This window comes from Zonotrichia albicollis, chromosome 27 (assembly GCF_047830755.1).
Source record: "Zonotrichia albicollis isolate bZonAlb1 chromosome 27, bZonAlb1.hap1, whole genome shotgun sequence".
Lineage (NCBI taxonomy): Eukaryota > Metazoa > Chordata > Aves > Passeriformes > Passerellidae > Zonotrichia > Zonotrichia albicollis.
In genome coordinates, this window is record NC_133845.1 from 1,478,417 (window position 1) to 1,499,064 (window position 20,648).

Consider the following 20,648-nt stretch of genomic DNA (forward strand, 5'->3'; position numbering starts at 1 on the left):
TTTTATGAGCAGCTGGACAAGGTCATGGACGTGGGACTGGAGCAAAATTCCTTTTTCTTTTCCAGCTGGACCCCACTCCTTGTGCTTGCCCTGGAAAGCAGTTCTGAAAACAAGAAACAGAAAAGCCAAATGAGCTCCAGGATTCCTGAAAAACCCATTTTTCCCCTTTTAATAATGCAGAAACCCAGTTCCATTCTAAATACAGAAAGTGCTGATTCCATTCACACCCCAGCATTTGAGTGGGGAAAATGAGATTTAATCTAAGAGGGGAAGATGCTGAAAGACAGAAAGTTCACAGCAAATAACTCAGTGCAAGGCTTGGTAATTAAACAATTTCAGAGCAACATTTGCTCTGGGTGCTTTCTGTGAAGGAAAATGAGTTGTTTATGAGAATGAAATCCATTATTTATTCACAGCAACTTCAAATGACTTCTCTGCAGTTAAATATATTTAACTCTGCAATTTCATGCTGGACTGAATTGCCCTGTCTGGGTTTGCTATGGTTCTCCTTTGGCTTCCCCCTCTTTTTGGGGATAAAGAGAAAATTTCCTTTTTTTTTTTTTTTTATTTTGGTCTCTGTACAGCTTATTTCCAAAAATAAAAGAAATCAGTTTGAAATATACTTCTCAATCTTGTACATAATTTTTTTTTTTTTTTGCTTGTGAGCAAAGTACAGGTTTTTTTCTGAGTTTTCAGTCCCTTCAGACCTTTTAATTTCCTCCCCTCAACAGACTGATAAGGATTAATAATAACACCTCACACAAAGGCAACAAGGAGAGATAAGTTATTACAATTCTGGGACAGCAGCACGGTCCCTGCCTTTAGAGATGACAGAAAACGCAGGGAAAATTACAGATTTTTTGCCAACAAAAGCTTTTTAAAAAAACCAAAACCTGCTGATAGATGAGATCAGCTGGGGGGAGAGGAGAATGTGGGAGCCACCATAAAAATCCTTCCCTGGCACAAATTGTGGCAGAGAAACCCTGGGAAGGGTTTCCCTGATTTCCAATCCAAACCTCCTCTCTCAGACCCCTCTGGAGCCAGGCCAGCCTTAAAACACTGGGGATGGCAAATGCTGAATTTTCAGGGGGCACAGGGCGATGTGGGCAGTGCCAGGCCGGGTTTCACAGCGGGTTTAGAGAAGGAAAAGCCAGGCCTTGACACCATCACTGGGCCTGGTTTGATGCAGCAAATCCAGAGTGATGGAATGCATCCCTGGCTGCAGACATGAAATATTCATGTGCAGGGCCTGCAGGAGAGGCGGCCACACGTGCTCAGAGCCGGGCAGGGGCAGCAGAGGGGCCAAGCTGGGCCTGTGCCATGGCAGCGGGGAGAAACCCGGGTGACAGAGGGCTGGGGACACACAGGGACAGCAGAGTCCCACCCTCTGCCATGGCAATGGGGAGAAACCCGGGTGACAGAGGGCTGGGGACACACGGGGACAGCAGAACCCAAACTTCTGCCATGGAAATGGGAGAAATCCAGGTGACAGAGGGATGGGGACACACGGGGACAGCAGAGCCCAAACTTCTGCCATGGAAATGGGAGAAATCCAGGTGACAGAGGGATGGGGACACACGGGGACAGCAGAGCCCAAACTTCTGCCATGGAAATGGGAGAAATCCAGGTGACAGAGGGATGAGGACACACAGGGACAGCAGGGCTGGGCAGCCTGGCAAGAAATCCAGGTGGGACAGGTGACATAGGGACAGCAGAGCCCCAGCCTCTGCCATGGGGAGAAATCCAGGTGGGACAGCTGAGAGAGGAATGGGGACACAGCAGGGCTGGGCAGCCTCTGCCATGGAAATGGAGAGAAATCCGGGTGACAGAGGGATGGGGACACACAGGGACAGCAGGGCTGGGCAGCCTGGCAAGAAATCCAGGTAGGAGAGGGGTGGAGACACACAGAGACAGCAGAGCTCCAATCTCTACCATGGCAATGGGGAGAAATCCAGGTGGCAACAGGTGAGAGTAGGGTGGGGACACACAGGGACAGCAGGGCTGGGCAGAGCCTCAACCTCTGCCATGGAAATGGGAGAAATCCAGGTGAGAACAGGTGACACAGGGACAGCAGGGCTGGCAGGGAAGGGCAGCAGGGCAGGGATTTCCCTCCTCGTCCCTAACTCACCCTGGGAAAAGCCAAGCCCTGGGTCAAGCTGGAAGGCTGAGGAGCAGGAGGAGCTGCGTGCTGTCCCCATGTGCCCAGGCAGGGACACACTGCCAGCCAGCCTGGGGACACTGCGAGCGCTGTCCCTGCAGCCTGAGAGCCCCAAAGCCGCTGGAAATCAAGGGGCTGATTTTATCCCCACACACAAACCACCCCTGGCAAAGCTGGGCCCTGCTGGGGCAGCTCAGAGCTAAATCCTGGCTGAGATGTTTTCCTGAGCCCTTCACAGAGCGGGATTTATCAGCTCTGCCCTTTGCACTCTGGTTTTCATTAGCACCAGTGTAGACTGGCAATTCTTTACAGCCCTCATTACCCAAGTCAAAATAAAAGCAAGAAGCCCTAATGAGCTGCTAAAGTTGCCAAATGGAACAGAAGCTCTGAAGAGATACCACAGAGTGAGAGCAGTTTTAAAAATAAAGCTTTTGGGTTAGGGCTTAAAGGAACAGAGGCACCAGCCTTGGAAATCTGGATGCTGAGATTCTTCCAAGCATCCCGAGCTCCCGTTTCTATCTGATTAAAAAACTCAGTTCAAAAGAGAAGCAGAACACAACAGTAGGATTATTGAAATAAGTCCTTATTTCCTTATAATTAACAGCTACACCAGGATTTGATTTAATTGTTTCTGGCTTAATAAACGATCCCAAAACGCAGCTGGAAAATGGGAATACAAGCCTGGACTGGCAGGGCTGGAGCACAGCTGAATTTGACAAGCTGGGGGACAGGGAAGGAATAGATATTAATGTGAAAAATGTCATCCAGCCTCCTGGTTTTTCCAGAACCATCCCTCCGAGTGCAGGCCTGGCCTCCAGCCAGGGGTCAGGGCAGCTGTAATTTGATTTTTGCTCAGCTGCCACCACCTGATTGCTCAGCTCGGTGCATTTGTGCCTCACCCAGAGCAGGGGCTCCTGGGCTGCTGCTGCTGCAGGGTTTGCACCTCCACACTTCCCACACGTAAGGGATGGTTCTGTGCACGCCTGGGAATCACAGACCTGGCATGGTTTGGGCTGGGAGGGACCCCAAATCCCATTCCAGGGACAGGGACAGCTCCCAGCTTGCTCCAAGCCCTGTCCTTGGGCTGGAAGGGGTTTTTTTTTCCTGCTAGAAAGGGTTTTTTCCTGCTAGAAAGGGTTTTTTCCTGCTAGAAAGGTTTCCAATCTGGAAAAAAAAGAGTTTTTTTCTGCTAGAAAGGTTTATTCCCACCTGGAAAAAAGGGGTTTTTTACCTGCTGGCCCAACAAGTGTTCTGGGATGTGGAGCATGGAATGGGAGCTGGATATTTTGGGAGGGCAGGGAAAAAAAGCTTGGGAAGGGAAGAGGAAGGGAAGGTTTGGGAAGGGAGGGGAGAGGGAGAGCTTGGGAAGGGAGGAGGCCCAGAGGTTTTGGGATTGATGAGGAATGATGCAGATTTCTGCAGGAGGCACCTCAGACCCCTCCAGAACCCGGGGCTGATGCTCCCAGCTGCACACAGAGCTCCCACCTTGCTCCGGGCAGAGTTTTCCCCCTTTTCTCTCGGCAGCAGCCCCTGCTGAGGGCTCCTGCACGCTGCAGCCCTGCCCAGGATGATTTAATTTGCTCCATCACTCTCCCAAAGGCTGCCAGGAAGGGCTGGGAGCCTCGGGGTGCACTGATAATGATGCCTTTGCCTGTGTTCATTGACATTTGGATGTCCTTCCCAAGCAATCCACAAATGCCCGCTCAGGAGGCTCCCTGCAAACTGCTGCCATGCAGTTTGGATGCAGTTTGGACATTTTTTATTTTTTACTTTTGTCAAATTAATTAAACCATATATCCCTACATTATCCAAATCACTTGTCACCAATACACTTTCAATACTGGCACTCTCACACATGGACACACGATCCTGTGTGATCCCCACTGAAGACACTTAAAATCAGATTTAGGAGCACCAGGAGGGCGGGGAAAGAAAAGATTTCGCTGACTTCCCCACCAAGCTCTTCCTTTTTTAATCAAAAGGGCGCAACATTCTTTGCAGGAAAAGAAACAGAAGAATTCTAAGGACCAATTAATTAAATTTAATTAAATTTATTGGGGGAAAAAAAAATCACAGCCAGCCTTGGGTGGAGGTGCTGATAAATCCCAAGATTTATTCGCCTGGAACAAAATGAAGTATTCAGGAATGCCTAAATAAAGGAAAAAAATATCATTTAGTGAGCACACAAATTGTTTCAGCTTGGTCTGAACCATTTTTTTATTATGATTTTTAATTTTTCAGGTTGTCCAGTCCCACATCTCAGCTGTGGCCCTTGCTGTGGCTTTTCATCCACAAAAAAAGGATGATTTTTTGGGGTTTAAGGGGCTAATCCCAAATATGGCAAAGGTGAGTGTGGCCAAGTCCATATAAGGGAATGTGGGCAGGTCCAAACCCAAATATGGCAAAGGTGGGCGGGCTAAACCCAAATAAGGAAATGTGGGTGGGGCAAAGCCCAAATAAGGGAATGTGGGCAGGGCTAAATCCAAACAAGGGGATGTGGGCAGGGCTAACCCAAATATGGCAAAGGTGGGAGGGGCTAAACTCAAATAAGGAAATGTGGGTGGGGCTAATCCTAAATATGGCAAAGGTGGGTGTGACCAAGTCATATAAGGGAATGTGGGCAGGGCAACATCCAAATAAGGTAATGTAGGTGTGACCAATACCAAATAAGGAAATGTGGGTGTGGCTAAACCCAAATAAGGGAATGTGGGCAGGGCAAAGCCCAAATATGGCAAAGGTGGGCGGGCTAAACCCAAATAAGGAAATGTGGGTGGGGCAAAGCCCAAATAAGGGAATATGGGTGGGGCTAACCCCAAATAAGGAAATGTGGGCAGGGCAAAGCCCAAATAAGGGAATATGGGTGGGGCTAACCCCAAATAAGGAAATGTGGGCAGGGCAAAGCCCAAATAAGGGATTATGGGTGGGGCTAACCCCAAATAAGGAAATGTGGGCAGGGCTAACCCCAAATAAGGAAATGTGGGTGTGGTCAGTACCAAATAAGGGAATGTGGGTGTGGCTAACCCCAAATAAGGGAATGTGGGCAGGACAAAGCCCAAATAAGGGAATATGGGTGGGGCTAACCCCAAATAAGGAAATGTGGGCAGGGCAAAGCCCAAATCAGGGAATATGGGTGGGGCTAAACCCAAATAAGGACATGTGGGCAGGGCAAAGCCCAAATAAGAGAATGTGGGTGGGGCAACATCCAAATAAGGACATGTGGGCAGGGCAAAGCCCTCTGCTGCTGCAATGGGGCATGAGGAATGGGAAAATATCTTTGTGCCTCAGCAGTTTGGCTGAGGAAAGGGGATAAACCAGATAAAATACACCATGAACCCCAGCAGGCAAAATTAACAGGGAAAAGAGGGGGGATTTGAAATAAGGGAGAGACAAAGCTGGGAATTTCCGCCTCCCAGATTTACAATCCTGCATTTCCCCTCTTGCTGCTCCCGTTTATTGAGGACTCCATGCCAAGGAGTGTTTTCCTACGACTTTAAGCTGAATTTCATTATATTAAAGACACATAAAGCCTAAACCTGATTTTATTTCAATTTAAGTGCTCAGAGAAGTAGAAAGAATTGATACGTCAGTAATAACGGAGGGGCAGGGGGAGGATTGATGGCTCCAGAAATGCTGAGGCACCGCAATAAGGAGCTGCATCTCAGCCTTTCTATTAAAGTTCCTCCCATTAAAAAGCAATGGAAGTTTGAAGTCCCCCAAGGCTGTCCTTATCCCATCAGAGTGATCCCAATAAGCAGCAATTTGCAGGCTGAAAACACCTCAGCTCTAAAACCAGGGATGAGGGGCTGCTTTTGCCAGCCAAAATCCATCTCTGTGTGCACCCAAAAGGTGGCACTGACAGAGATCAAACCCAAAAAATGGGAATGATCAGCACCAGAGGGAAGAGAATGGAGTCCAAAAACCTGGACACATCCCAGCCAGAGCCCCCCAGAGCTGATTATTCTCCAACCCTGGTGCTCCCCAATAAATGATTTTTTTTTCTCAGTTTTGCTCATGCCCTGGGTGTTTTGCTCCACCCAAGGGTCAGAAATGCTGGAGGTTTTTTCTCAGTGCTGAGCCATCACCGTTTGCCCTGTGCTGCACTCGGAGCTGGGCTTGTCAGCCCTAATTGATTTGCAGAGCCTTTGGTCAGAGACTGAGCTAAACTTAAATTCAGGAGGGGAAAGGTTGGTTCAATAGCTCTCCCTGTTATCAACTCTTCCTTCTCTCTGCTCTGACAGGAAAAGGTGAGGCAAAGGAATTGAGTCCTAAATGAAGCTTTCACTTCATTTACATGAGGTTTGCACTTCATTTACATGAGGTTTGCACTCCATTTACTGTGTTTGTGTTAGGATTCCTACTGCAATAAAGAAATTACTTTTGCCTGATGAATGGAGGAGTAGAAGTGGGGCAATAATCCCCAGAACTGGCTTGTGAATAGACCCAACCTCACTTTATTCTGTATTTCAGCTCTTGTTTTGAGCAGTTTTCATTCATTCAGAATTTCCCCCAGCTCACAGCTCCCTTAGGCACTGTCAGAAAAATAAAATCTGCTAATTTGTGGGAGACAAGGGGCAAGAAAATGAGAATATCCAAGGGCTTGCACTGTTCTCACCTGATGCTTCAAGTCCTTCACCTCCCACAACTGCAAAGAGCAGGATGACTCTAAATTCAAGCTTGAAAATGTGACACCCCAATTTCTGTAATTCTGCACAATCCTTTGTAGCTTCTTCCTTTGCTCTCCCATCAACATTTCCAGGTTCAAATATTTGCCAGGGGAACACAGATCATGCAGAACACAGGATTTTACCCCTCTCCTGTTTTATAGCTCAGCACCCCAACCATTCAGCACTTCTCACCAGCCTGAGGAGGAGTTTGAGGCTTTTTGGTGGTTTGCTCCCCAAATTCCCTGGTGAAGAGTGGCAGAACTCAACAGAAATCATCTCCCTTGGTTTGCAGCTTGTGAACCTTGGGATGTTTTCCCGTTTTGGGCTGAGGTCACCAGGCGCCGTTGGCTTCGGTGCGTGTTCAGCGTTTGTGTTTTCACTGTTGTGTGCCCTAATCAGGCACATGGGAGCGCGCAGCTCTGTGCACGCAGGGGATGTGTGCCTCCCTTTCTGCTGGGAACAAAGCCCCGTGTCTGGAGCAGTTTGTGTGACAGCCCGGGCTCAGTAATGATGCAGGAGCCGTTTGTTCCCTTTTCATCAGCGCCGTTAATGACGGAGCCCAGAGGAACACTCAGGACTGGGCCCCTTTGTTTCCAAACAGATTTTTTTTATTTTTTTTTTTTCCCCTCCCGCTCTTTCCTTGTGTACACCAGACGATCTAAATTAATCTCTCCTCCTCGGGAATCAGAAATAGCTGTGATAGCCTTTCCCAGCTCTTGCCTCCTCCAAGTCTCTCAGCTCCTTCTCCTGCAGTGACCTGATTAGAGCCCACCTCCATCTGGCTCCTTGGCAGGGGACACGAGGTGGGAGCTGCTGGCAGGGCAATTCCTGCTCCAGAGCTCTTCCCACAGGCCACAAGCAGCACTTTCCTTCGGGGAAATTCTCCACCAGCAGCAGCCAGGACTGAGGCGGGTGATATTTGAAAGGAGAGCTGCTAGAGAGGGAAGCAAAGCAGTGTTTGCTCATCAGATCTAGATCTGAAAATCAATCTGGATTCGCTTCTGGTGGCTTAATTGAAAAGGGAAGCACTAAAAAAGAGTTTCATGCTGAACAAACAGTCCCAAACTCTGTTTTCTTTGCCTGTCCCAGCCTTGTTCTGGGTTTTCTGCCCACTGCCTGTGTGGGGGTGTTCACAGGGGTCCCAGGATGAGGGAAGAACCAGAATGATGACTCCATGTTTCAGAAGGCTGATTTATTATATTATGATATCTATTATATTAAAACTATACTAAAGGAATAGAAGAAAGGATTTCATCAGAAGGCTGGCTAAGAATAGAAAAAGAAATTATAACAAAGGTTTGTGACTGACCAAGACAGTCTGGACAGCTGGGCTGTGATTGGCCATTAATTAGAAACAACCACATGAGACCAATCACAGATGCACCTGTTGCATTGCACAGCAGCAGATAACCATTGTTTGCATTTTGTTCCTGAGGCCTCCCAGCTTCTCAGGAGAGGATTTTTCATAGAACACGTCCGTGACGCTGCCTGTGCAGCCTGGGACAAACGGGGCAGCAGGAGCTGAGTGCAGGCACACAAAGGGTGAACAGGGAAACCACAAGAACCTTTCCTCCCTTATCCACTTGTGGGCAAGGCTGGCCAGCCCCAAACCAGAGCTTCCTTTGCTGTCTGTGCCAGTTTATTCTCAGCAGAAAGTTCCTCCCAGCCACAGACGGGGGGTCCCATTCCTTTGCCCAGCAGCTCTTCTGAGCCCTCTCAGCTATCCAGCCAAAAACTCCCCCAAAACTCCCCCAAATCCTGCAAGTGCTGCCCCAGAGCTCATCCCCAGCAGGGCTCAGGGGGAGCTGCTCCTCTTGGGGTCTCAGTCATTCCCACCAGGACACTGAAGGGCAGCCAGGAGTTCTGGAAGCTTTGAGGAGTCTGGGTGGGTGTAAAGGGAATAAACCTCCCCTCGAGGCTGCTGTGACACCCCAGTCCCTCTCCTGCGCCCTGCAAATACTCACAGGGAGCCAGAGACCCCGGAACGCTGAGCCTGGAGAATCAGGGCATTGTTCAGGCTGCAGGGAGGGCCAGGCTGGCCAGAGCTGGATGCTAAAAACGGGATTAGTTCCAGGGATCAGGAGAGACAAAACCCCACAGTTAACATCTCACTCCACCAGCCACATCTCCCACCAACGTTTCCAGGTTCAAATATTTGCCAGGGGAGCACAGATCACCCAGAGCACAGGATTTTACCCCTCTCTCCTGTTTCATAGCTCAGCTGCCTGAGCAGTGTTTATGCCCTTGACTTCCAGAGTTGTTTGCTCTGGAAAAAGCACCAGAACCTTCTGAAGGGAGGGAAGGAAAACACAACAAATAAATTCAGTTGATTGCAAAGCAAGGCAGGGCTTGAGGTGCTGAGGAGACCAAAAAGGGCTTTAAAGTCACAGAGTGGGCACCTGCTGCAGCTGAGAGCACTGTTTTATTTTAAGGTGAGCATTAATTGATTTCTGAGTGTAATCACAATTACAGTGCCTTGCCCTGATTAATGGAGGGCTTGATTAGCACACAGGAACGTGCTCCTGTTTTCATCCTGGGGAGAAGAGGTGAAATATGTTTTCATGCCATGGCTGGGGTGATAATTTCACCAGAGAACGTGGTGCTAATGCCAGGCAATTAATCATCTCTGGTGGTGATTTACAGCAATAAATGATTCCTCATGGCACAGAATGGGGTGGATTAAATTTAAAGCTTTGGGATATATTTGGCTTTACCTCATCCATGCTTCAGCTTTAGCCTGCTTGACACAGCAGTTGGAATTTCTGGGTTGCAAAGCATCTTTGTGCTGATTTTTTAGAGCTTCTGCTACATAATAGAAGCACATTGCTCAGAGATTCACCGCTGCTTGTACTTATTTATAGTGCTGCTCTTAAACTGAGACCAAGGCAGGGCCTTGGGAAGAGCTTCAGGACCACAGGCAATTTAAACCCAACATTTTCTAAGGGCACAATTTGAGAGTTGGCCTTGGGAGAGCTCCTATCTATTTTCCTCCTGGTAAACACGACCGCAGAGAGGGGCGGCAGAGAAAAACCAGCTCAAAGCCTTAATTATAAGGCAGAGAGCTAAAATTAGAGTGGCTTTGTGCACCAAAGAGCCATGGAACAGCTCCTTCTTCCCTCTCCCACCTGGTTTGGCCCCAAAACCAAGGGCAATCAGCACAGGGAGGGAGGAAATGTAATGTACTCTGATATTTCTACACCCTGGTGGTGATTCAGCTGCTCTGGTGGGTGTCAGAGGCAGGGGAGGGATGAATCTGTGGATTTGGGGCTAATTATTGTTATAGAAATAAACTCTGACCAGGGTTTGGGGTGTTCTGCAGCCCAATCCACAGTGACTCCTTCCCTTTTCACCCACAGTGCTCCTGCCAAGGGAGGGAGTTTCAGGAGCTTTAAAAGTGTTCCCAAATTCAGTATTTTCCTCACTTATAGATGAAATAGTGCCAATGCTGGCCAGCCTGTCTGCCCCAGAAATTGCACTTTCCCCTCACTTTCCTGAGGGATTAAAACCAAATCAGACTGACCAGAGAAAAACCAGTATAAATTATCAAAGTGGGTGAAATCAGTGGAGTCACACTGAGTTTTCCTGCAGAAATACACAGTTCTCAGTGTTTGAAATGGTTATTTTATTTCCTATTGGTGCAAAACCATACAGCCAGAGGGCAAAGAAAAGGAATTTCTTCCACACAGCCCTTCCAGGAGCAGCTCCTGCCACTGGGAGCCAGAAACCATCCCTGGGCAGGGCTGATAAGGCTGAGCACAAAACCCACCCAGGACAGAGACCTTTATCAGCCAGCCTGCCCAGGGGAATCATCTGTTGGGGAGGAACGGAGCTAACAGCCCTGGGGGGCAGAGGAGCAGATAAAATCTCCTTTTCTGTGCCCCAAAAAGGCTGCTCAGCCTGGCTGGCTGTTTGCAGAGAGCCAGCAGGGTTTGCTTTGGGCTGCTGGGCAGAGGAGAGGCCTGGAAGGGAAAACAAAGCGGGCAATGGACAGAAATGGGATTTTACAATGGGCACATCTGCTCGGGAGCAGCTGGGCAGCCGGGATCCCTCATCACCCTTTTATGGGCTGGTACCAGAGCAGAATAAAACCTCAGCTCTGCCTGAGCATGGCAAACAGGGCAGGGCCACAGTGGATTCTCTGCAGCTCTTGAAGTGCCTCTTGTTCCATCCAGTCTTGTGTTTTCTCTGCCACTCTCCTCAATCTAACAGGGTCTTATTGAAATAAAAACTTCTGGGCCGTTGCAAATTTCAGTGGGAAAAAATTAAAATAAAATTAAAAAAAAATTAAAATTAAAATTAAAAATAAATAATAAAAATTAAAATTAAAAATTAAAATATAAATAATAAATGAATAATATATAATAAATAATAAAATAATTAATAATAAATTAAAACTAAAATAAAAATAATAACAAATAATAAAAATAAATTAAATTAAAACTAAAAGGGAACCAAAAATGAATAATAAATAAAAATAATAATAAATAATAAAAACTGGAAATCTTTCAAATAAAAATAAAATTATAAAAATAAAAAAATAATAAAAAAGCAGTGTTTGGCTTTCATTCATTCCAGTTTTCCCCCACAAAAGAGATCACAGGCACAAACACAACTGATTTTTGCCCTGGCCACAGAACCAGTCAAACTCCACTTCAAAAAAGCCAGGGGGAAAAAAATCAAGGCAGGAGCTGCTGAAAGCATTCCCAAAAGCTGCTGTGAAAGTTCAGCTGGCTCTGTGCACGTGGCTGCTGCTGCTGCTGCAGGGCTTTGGGAGCACAGGGCAGCAACTCTGAGGGGAAAGCACCAGAATCCATTCAAAGATCAATTCTGCAGCTCGGGGAGCTCAGCCCTTCCCTCCCTTCCTCTCTGACACTGACAGAGCTGGAGCACTTTGGGATCCAGATGTGGAGGATCTGAACAGATTTGGGATGCTGAACCTGGAGGGTCTGAGCAGATTTGGGATCCAGACCTGGAGGATCTGAGCAGATTTGGGATCCAATCCTCCTGGATGGTCTGAGCAGATTTAAGATGCTGAACCTGGAGGATCTGAGCAGATTTGGGATCCAGACCTGAAGGATCTGAGCAGATTTGGGATGCTGAACCTGGATGATCTGAGCAGATTTGGGATGCTGTAACTGGAGGATCTGAGCAGATTTGGGATCCAGAACTGGATGATCTGAGCAGATTTGGGATCCAGACCTGGAGGGTCTGAGCAGATTTGGGATGCTGAACCTGGAGGATCTGAGCAGATTTGGGATCCAGACCTGAAGGATCTGAGCAGATTTAAGATGCTGAACCTGGAGGGTCTGAGCAGCTTTGGGATGCTGAACCTGGAACTCCCCAGCCCAATTTCCACAGGAAAAGGAGGCTCAGGGCCAGCTCTGGAGCCCATCCCTGCCCTCATTACAGCATAAACGAGCCCATTGAAGGAGCCTGAAACCAGCACAGCCCCAGTTTAAATTCCCCATTTCAGGCACTGCAGTGAGGCACTCTGAGCTCAGATTCATTCACCCTCCAGCTCCTGCCAGCTCCTCCTCAATATTCTCACACATGTCCTGCTCCACTTGTTCTCCAAACACAGCCCTAATGAAAGGGATTTCAAGTGCTGTCGTTGTGTTTGCTAATAAACACTGTTAATTTCCCGGCTCAGACGTTTCTGACACTTGCATGCTGTTAAATGTCAGAAGTGTTTCCTTGAGCCATCCATCCCTTCAGAGAGCCTGAAGTTCTCAGGGGATCTGACTTCCTGTCACTGCAGTTCATCCTTGCACTCCATCCCATATGCACGGGGAAAATTTAAAAAATCTGCAAGGCTTCCTCATCACCAAAAATAATTACTGTCTGGGAGAAAGTAATAAAGTGATCTGTGCTAATTGAAACAGTGAAATATCTGCTTCTCCATCAGTTCAATACCTTGGATAAAACACACAGCCCCTCCATTCAGCTCTGGATTATAAATTCCCCTCATTTTCTCTCTCTCCCAGCACTTAAAAACTGCAAGTGCTGATATTAATTATTTCAAGATTTTTTTGGCAGTCATTTCCTCTAATAAAATTCTCTCCCCTTAGGGAATTATACATCAATCAATCTAACTTTCCTTGTGTCTTTCACGAAATGAGACATTTCAGCCTGTGCTCCAGCCTTCCACCCCCTCTCTGCTTCTGAAGGTCACATCAACAGGCAAGAAGAACCTTTCTCCCAAACAATCTATTAAAAATGGCCCAGAAAGAGAAACTCTTGCAGGTCCTTACATGGACACTGAGAGGATTTAGCCTGGGCTGGAAGGAGGAGCCCCAAAGCAGCTCCTTTGGGGACATCAGTGATGTCCCCTCACCCTGAGCTGCTGGAAATCATCTGGAAATGGCCAAGCTCAGGAATAAAAAGCAAAACGCAGCAGCAGGATAAGGAAGAAGCGCTGAGTTCTTATCCCAAATGTTTACTTTTATATAAACATGGCCTTAATTACAGTATCAGCTTCAAAGCCCCTTGGCCTCTCTCTCCTGAGGATGCTCTGATTCCCTCTCCCCCTGCAAGAACCACATTCCACAGAAAAGCCAAAGCCATGAAAGCCCTGCTCACATTTCTGGGTGCCTTCTGTTTCAAAACAAACCTCGTGGAGATGCTCACGCTGCTCTGGGGATGGCTGGCTTCACATGCAGCTTTTCCACAAATATTGTTCTTTTCGTGGCACTGGAGGAATTTCCGGCTCCCCAAAGCTGTTTACGTTTGCCTCAGCCTCGCCCCTGCAATCTCTCTCTCTCAAAGGAGATGCAGGCTCGACCAAAAATGTAAAAAGTAAATTCCACTTTTCACACATCCCCTCACTCTTGGCCAGATAAATTAACATTAAATAAATTAATTTTTTTGTATGGAACCCCCCAAATCTTTGCGTACAACGGCTCAATCCCAGAGCCAGTGGTGCTGCTGGCTCATTCCAAGACTGAGTTTTTGCAAGTCCTGGGTGAAAAATCAACGAGAAGTGGATTCTTGGTGGCTCAGGTTTCAGGAGGATTGGGATGCTTTGATACAGAGTTAATTAGGCATTAAAAGAGTCCCATCAGAGCCAGGGAAATATCATCCATAAATCTCTGTACTGCCTCATTAGCCTTTAGGACAGCAGCTCCAAGTAAATCAATTGATTGGGGAAAAAAAAAAAAAACAAATCAGCAAACCAGGAGGAAGATTCAAGATTATTTAGAAATCTCTATTGCAAATTTCATCACAAGAGAAAAATAAACTCTAATTCTCAAAATCCCCATTTTAAAGGGACTCATGCAAATAAGAGGCCAAAGATCCCGTTCACCTTGTGCTGTGGAGCCCAAATCCAATAAATTTCCAGTATTTTCCCAGTCTCCTCCCAGATAATTCATCTTTTAGAGACTTCAAATGAGGCTCTGAATGGCTCATGAAGAGGAGTGAGCTGTTAAAATCAGGGAGGGAACAGAACCGTGGTGATTGAGGCTCTTGCAGCAAGGAGAAGGTACCAGAGCATAACTCTGAGGCTAAAAGATGATGCTGTTTATAGAGACAGAGGAAATTAAAGCTGAAATGTTTAATTATGAAAAGCAGAGGAGCGAAAGCACCAGACAATCCGCGCCAGAGCTTTGACATTAACTCATTTCCACACCGGCAGCATTGGAGGGCAAGGCAGGGAACCTGGGCTGAGTGAATCAGCTGGGATCTTCTTCCCAGGCAGGAATTATTGATCCCAGCGCTGCTCCCCCTTCCCCGGGTGCTCACACGGGGCTTTCATTGCAGCATCCATGCAGGAACGCCGGGGTGAGGGAGCAGCAGCCTGGGTGGGCTGGGACAGGGAATTCTTCAGCTTTCCCCCGAATTATCTCCTCTAAAAACAACCCCAGACACATCCCAGCCTCACACGCAGCGCCGCATTTGCATTTTTCAGCCCTAATTTCCCTCGAACTGCTCTGCAAAGCCCTTAAAGCCGCGAATGTTGAGACAGAATTCCCTGAATTGCTGCCAGGAGCATCCTCAGTTCCAGGGCAGCTGGATGCACCAGGAAACTGCATGAACAGCTCTCACTTCCAGCACCACGTTCTGCCTCCAAGACCCCTCATTCACACCCATTAATTACCCTAATTAGCAGTGGGGAGAACTGCACGACCCAAATAAGAAAGCCGGGAATGCTGGAAAGGGCTGGGAGGTTCATTCAGGCTCCTGCTGCAGACCCAGGGGTGCAGAGATTGCAGGGCCTGGGGAAACTGAGGCAGCGCCACAGCTGGGAGTGCGGTTGCCCCGCTTGGGAAGGGCTCTCCTGATTTGGAAGGGAAAGGATTTCCAGCATTATTTCCCTAACAGTGAATTCCACAAGCGCTGAGGCTCCAGGGAATGACGAGTCCAGGGATTTCAGAGTGAGAAAATTTCAATTTTCACCTGATAACGGAGGCAAAGCCCACCCAGGACACGGGGCTGTGCCAATAAATATCCATTTGCTTTTCCCTTTGTTTCCCTGTGATTTCTTGTCCAGAAGTGCCCCAAATGAAAGACCAGGAAGGTTTATTATTTTTTTCCCCATTTTTTGGACCGTTCTTTGTACACTATATCAGGATAAGGATTCTGATAAATCTTCCCTTAAAGTTCAAGCTTTGGCCTCAGTACTTTGGTGTTGCTGAGTTAGGAATGTTCCTTGGCTCCAGCACCCCAGACAAGATAGAGGCACTTTTAGGTCATTAAAGAGCAAAGATTTCACCACCATGAAGACATTTACAGCGATAAATGAAAGGTTTTCATATGGGAATATTTCAATTCATTCCAATTTGCACAAAACTTTTGTGGTTCCTCCTTTCTGCAAGGCTCTTGGAGACATTTTATGCTGCCCTTTGTCAGGAGGGACACCCAGCTCCCAGCTGGGACCCATCCAAGCCATGGGTGACATCAGGGGCTGCTTTCCTTGGCTGGCTTTTCCCTGGGAGCCTGAGCAAACTCCCAGCCTGGCACTGTCCCTTATCTGTGCCCTGCACAAACAACCCCTGGGCTGACCCCGGCAGGGAATCAGGGCTGGCACAGCTGATCTGAGCCCCTGCAAAATGAGAAAATGAGATTTCTCCTTGCCTGGCGCTCCCTGGGCAGCCTGGATTGGCTGCAGGGAAGGGTGGAGGAGTCCGAAAAGAGCAAACTTTTCATCGAGCAGCACAACAATGAACCCCAAATGACCAAGTGCTCCAGGCCACTTCCATCTCTTTTTACTTCTTTCCTCTCCTAAACCCAAGGAAAATAAACGGCAGGCCAAGAGCTACATGCTGCAGGATTTGGAGGGCAGGGAGGGTTCTGCAGGCTCTCATGGGATCATTCTTTGCACAGTTCAACAATTAAAAGTTCCTTCAGACAGCAAAGCAGAGGAGGAGCCCACCACTGATGTCCTGACTCCTTCACAGCGGATTTCTCTCCCCCTAATTCTTGCACTTTAATAGTAGAGAAAATAGAGGAACCAAACCCCCTCAAGAGAACATTTGTACCACTGAAATCCCTGAGAAATCTGATGTCTGTTGAGCCAGGACTTACCCAAGGACACGAACAATAATTTCTCCAACATTTTAGCCCAGAAAAAGGAGAATAAACTGGCTTGGCTCTCTGGAGAGGGGCACCAGCCACAGATGTTTCTATTTTGAGTAAAACCAAACTGCAAAGTCAAGAGGAAAACCGAAAAAAACAAGCACAGAGCAGAACAAACAATCCCCAAACCACACAAAAAGGGCCTTGAAGAGAGAAGTTGAATCTGCCAGCCCAGAGCTGTCCCCTTGCAGACGCTCAGGGGGCAGAGGGGCAGCCAGGAAGATCCAGATGAAGGTTGGGTTTACCTGTGCTGCAAAATCAACTTTCTTTTCTGTTCTGCTGGATCTTTTGGGCTGGAAAAGCCCAAGCCCATCAAATAAATAAATAACTGCATTTTCTCAATATTCAGGGCTGAGATCCCAGAGCCAGACTCTCCTAAAAATGGGATTTTGAAGGAAATGAAGTTTTTACCCCTGGACATGCAGTTAATTTTTTCCCCTCCTTTTCTCCATTGATGACACACAGCCTAAATCCCAGCTAGGAAATAATCCTTGCATTAAATGAAAGCTCAGACTCAGACATGCACCCAGCTAAACAAATTAACAGAACTTTATTTAAGTTATAAATCTCACTATTTGCCTCTGTGCACCCCACTAGTCCATGGCAAAAAAAACCCAACTGAGCCTCAACTTTTATTGTTATTAAATTCTGATTTTCTTGTGTTTGTCTGGGGTAATACCCCATAAAATCCCTGTATCCACTGCCCCAGTCATTCACTGAGGCAGGAACTGGATCCTGATCTTGTAGAACCCTAAACTTTCATTGTCACACCTAAATTCTGATTTTCTCATGTTTGTCTGAGGTTACATCCCATAAAATCACTGCTTCCATGGCCACAGTCACTCAGTGAGGGCAGGAACTGGATCCTGTGCTTGTAGAACCCTAAATTTTCATTGAGACACCCTAAATTCTGATTTTCTCGTGTTTGTCTGAGGGTACACCCCATAAAATCACTGCTTCCGTGGCCATTGTCACTCAATGAGAGCAGGAACTGAATCCTGCGCACGTAGAACCCTAAATTTTCATTGTGACACCCTGAATTCTGATTTTCTCGTGTTTGTCTGAGGTTATATCTCATAAAATCACTGCTTCCGTGGCCACAGTCACTCAGTGAGGGCAGGAACTGGATCCTGCGCATGTAGAACCCTAAATTTTCATTGTGACACCCTAAATTCTGATTTTCTCGTGTTTGTCTGAGGTTATATCCCATAAATCACTGCTTCCATGGCCATTGTCACTCAGTGAGGGCAGGAACTGGATCCTGCACTTGTAGAACCCTAAATTTTCATTGTGACACCCTGAATTCTGATTTTCTCGTGTTTGTCTGAGGTTGCACCCCATAAAATCCCTGTATGCACAATCCCTCACACTGGGGCAGGGGCTGGACCCTGCACCTTTGTTATTGCTCAGTGCAGCAGAAGCAATCAGAGCTAACGAGGGGAAGGCGCCGTTGTTTTGTGGCCATGAGAGCACAGAGGTGGCAGTTGGGACAGTGACAGGCAGGGCTCCATCAGCTGCTGATTTCTGGGGGCTCTGCTGCTCACACTGACCCCAAAATGTGTCGGAAATTCTCTTTTCCCAGCCCAGCAGTTGAAGGAGGAGTCAGAACTCTTCATTTCTCATTCTCAAGGTTTATTGTTTCTTATCTAGAAAATTCTTTTCTCCTGACCTGCTGAGATCTGTTCAGCAGGACAGACAGAGGCACTCTGGTGTTTTCTTTTTATACCAAAAACTCCATGTACAATATTTACCATAACTTCCCAATACCCATCACCTATGTCAGACAGTGAGCTTCTACTCTAAACCAATCCAAAAGTGCCACCATCACAGCAGAAGATGGAGGCCAAGAAGAAGAAGAAGGAGGACAGGACACACCCAGATTCCTCCATCTTGCCCCCTGAACCCCCATTCTAAAAACCCCAAAAACCTATTTTTCACCCCATAACAAACTAACTGTTATTCTACTTAAACTCTTTTGACTTGTAGCTCTTCGTACAAGATTCCAATATGGAAGAACAGTTTGTGAAAAGTCCCTAATAGAGTTTTCCCCTACTTCCCTCCCAAGAAACAGCCTCCAAAAAAATTAAAAAAAAAATAAATAAAATACATTTAAAAATCAAATAAATAAATATGTACACAAACTGCAGCCATGCTAAGACGCCAGTATGGAACAACAGTTTGTGAGAAGTCCCTAATAGAGCTGTCAGAACTGCTTTGTGCACCCATGTGCTGCTCTGAAAAAATGTTTCCAGCCCTTAAAGGTCGTGTTGGAAATGTTCCCCACACCCCTTCCCATCCCTCCTGGTGCCTCCCAAACCTCCTGGAGATGGTTGCTATGCCATGGGTGAGCTGGGTGCTTGGTATGGAGCGGGGAGAGTGGCTTGTTTTGATTTGAGTTTAAATATTTAGACACAATTTGCATCTCATTAGCATGCTGATGGTTCGGGAAGCGCGGCGCGGAGCCTGCAGCAGCTTTGTTCAAATGTCACATCCAAGACGGCTGTGACAGCCACCTCACCTCCAAATTAGCAACCAGCCTGCTGCAGGAGGGGGATCCCACCTGATGTGCACATGATCAGCCCTGGCTCTTGGGAGGAAAAGCAGAAATTCCTTGGAAAACCCAAAAAATGCTGAGGTGGAGACTCGAACATCCCAAGTTCCCATCAAAAAAAGCACATTGTTAAACTCTGCTAGTGGAGAAATATGGAGTTAGAACCAGGTGTGAAAGGGTCTTCTCCAGAAAAAAAAACCACTTTTCAACCAGTCTGTGCCACACAAATCTCATTTTTCCCCCAAAAAAGGCTCATCCAAGCCTTGCCAGACACCTCACTGTGACAGCCACCTCACCTCCAAATTAGCAACCAGCCTGCTGCAGGAGGGCGATCCCACCTGATGTGCACATGATCAGCCCTGGCTCTTGGGAAGAGAAGGAGAAATTCCTTGGAAAACCCAAAAAATGCTGAGGTGGAGACTCGAACATCCCAAGTTCCCACCAAAAAAACCACATTGTTAAACTCTGCTAATGGAGAAATATGGATTTAGAACCATGTGTGAAATGATCTACTCCAGAAAAACCCCAATTTTACACCAGTCTGGCCCCACAAATCTCATTTTTTCCCCCAAAAAGGCTCATCCAAGCCTTGCTTCCCATTTTCCAACCAGGCAGCCCAGCTAAGCTGGACGGCACTGAAAGTTCTACCCAGCAATTCCAGAGCATCAGGGCAAATCTGGTGGCAAAAAAATCCAATTGTCCCAATTCTTTTAGGAATATAATCCTGCCAGACACAGAAATGAGGGAATTCAGCACCTCCTGATCATTATTTAATGACCTATTCTCCTCTTTTTCATGCTTCTGCTGCCTCAAATCCCTCCAACAAACACCTCCACACAAATATCCTGTGGATGAATTGAACATCAAACCCAGAGCTGGGATGGGAGTCAATAAAAAATCAATAAAAATAAATAAACATCAATAAAAATCAATATAAACCATCCAGAGCAGTGTGGGTAACATTGCCCTGGCTGCAATGGGGGGAGCCAGGAGCAGCTTTTGGTCACAATCACTCACTCACACCACCTACAAAAGGATGGCAGAGCCAAAATTCAGTGCTGTGGGAGTCTCCTGTGCTCATCTTTCTCCTCAGTGATCCATCATTTTCTTCCTGGCTCCTCTGTCCAGTTGACTTCAGGTGCCAACGGGGGAAATTGAGCAAAAATCGATATCTACATTTCAAAAAGCAGGAGACAAATGGACTTGTTATCTTCAAAACTCTCTCTCCAGCCTTGAAAAGCAAGAAAGAAAATGTACAAAAGACCTATAGACAGAATTTAGAAAAAAAAAATTATTAAAAAGTGTCCATTGAAGTGTGTCCAAATGTGAGAACAATCTGTGAAGCTTCAGGACGGGAGGAGAGGCCACGGTTCATCCCAGACACAAAACATTCCCACTCCCTGCTCAAAAACAACAAGGGCCTGAGAAGCAGTGGGGCATTTGCAGTTTGGAGAATGGTTTCCAACACAATACACTCCCACAATAGCCCCGAGATGTAAAGCTAATCAGAGGGGACACATTCACAGAAATCAAACCTGGCCCAGTGGCCACCTTGACAGATTCTTCTATTGATAATTCCTTGACCTCTTTTCTCGCAGGGGATTTTTCTGGCTCCCTCACATTCCCTTTCAACGGGCCCTGCTCTTGTTCCTGAGCATTTCCCTTGGAGGGACACAAAAATGGGGTGTGGGGGAGAAGTTTT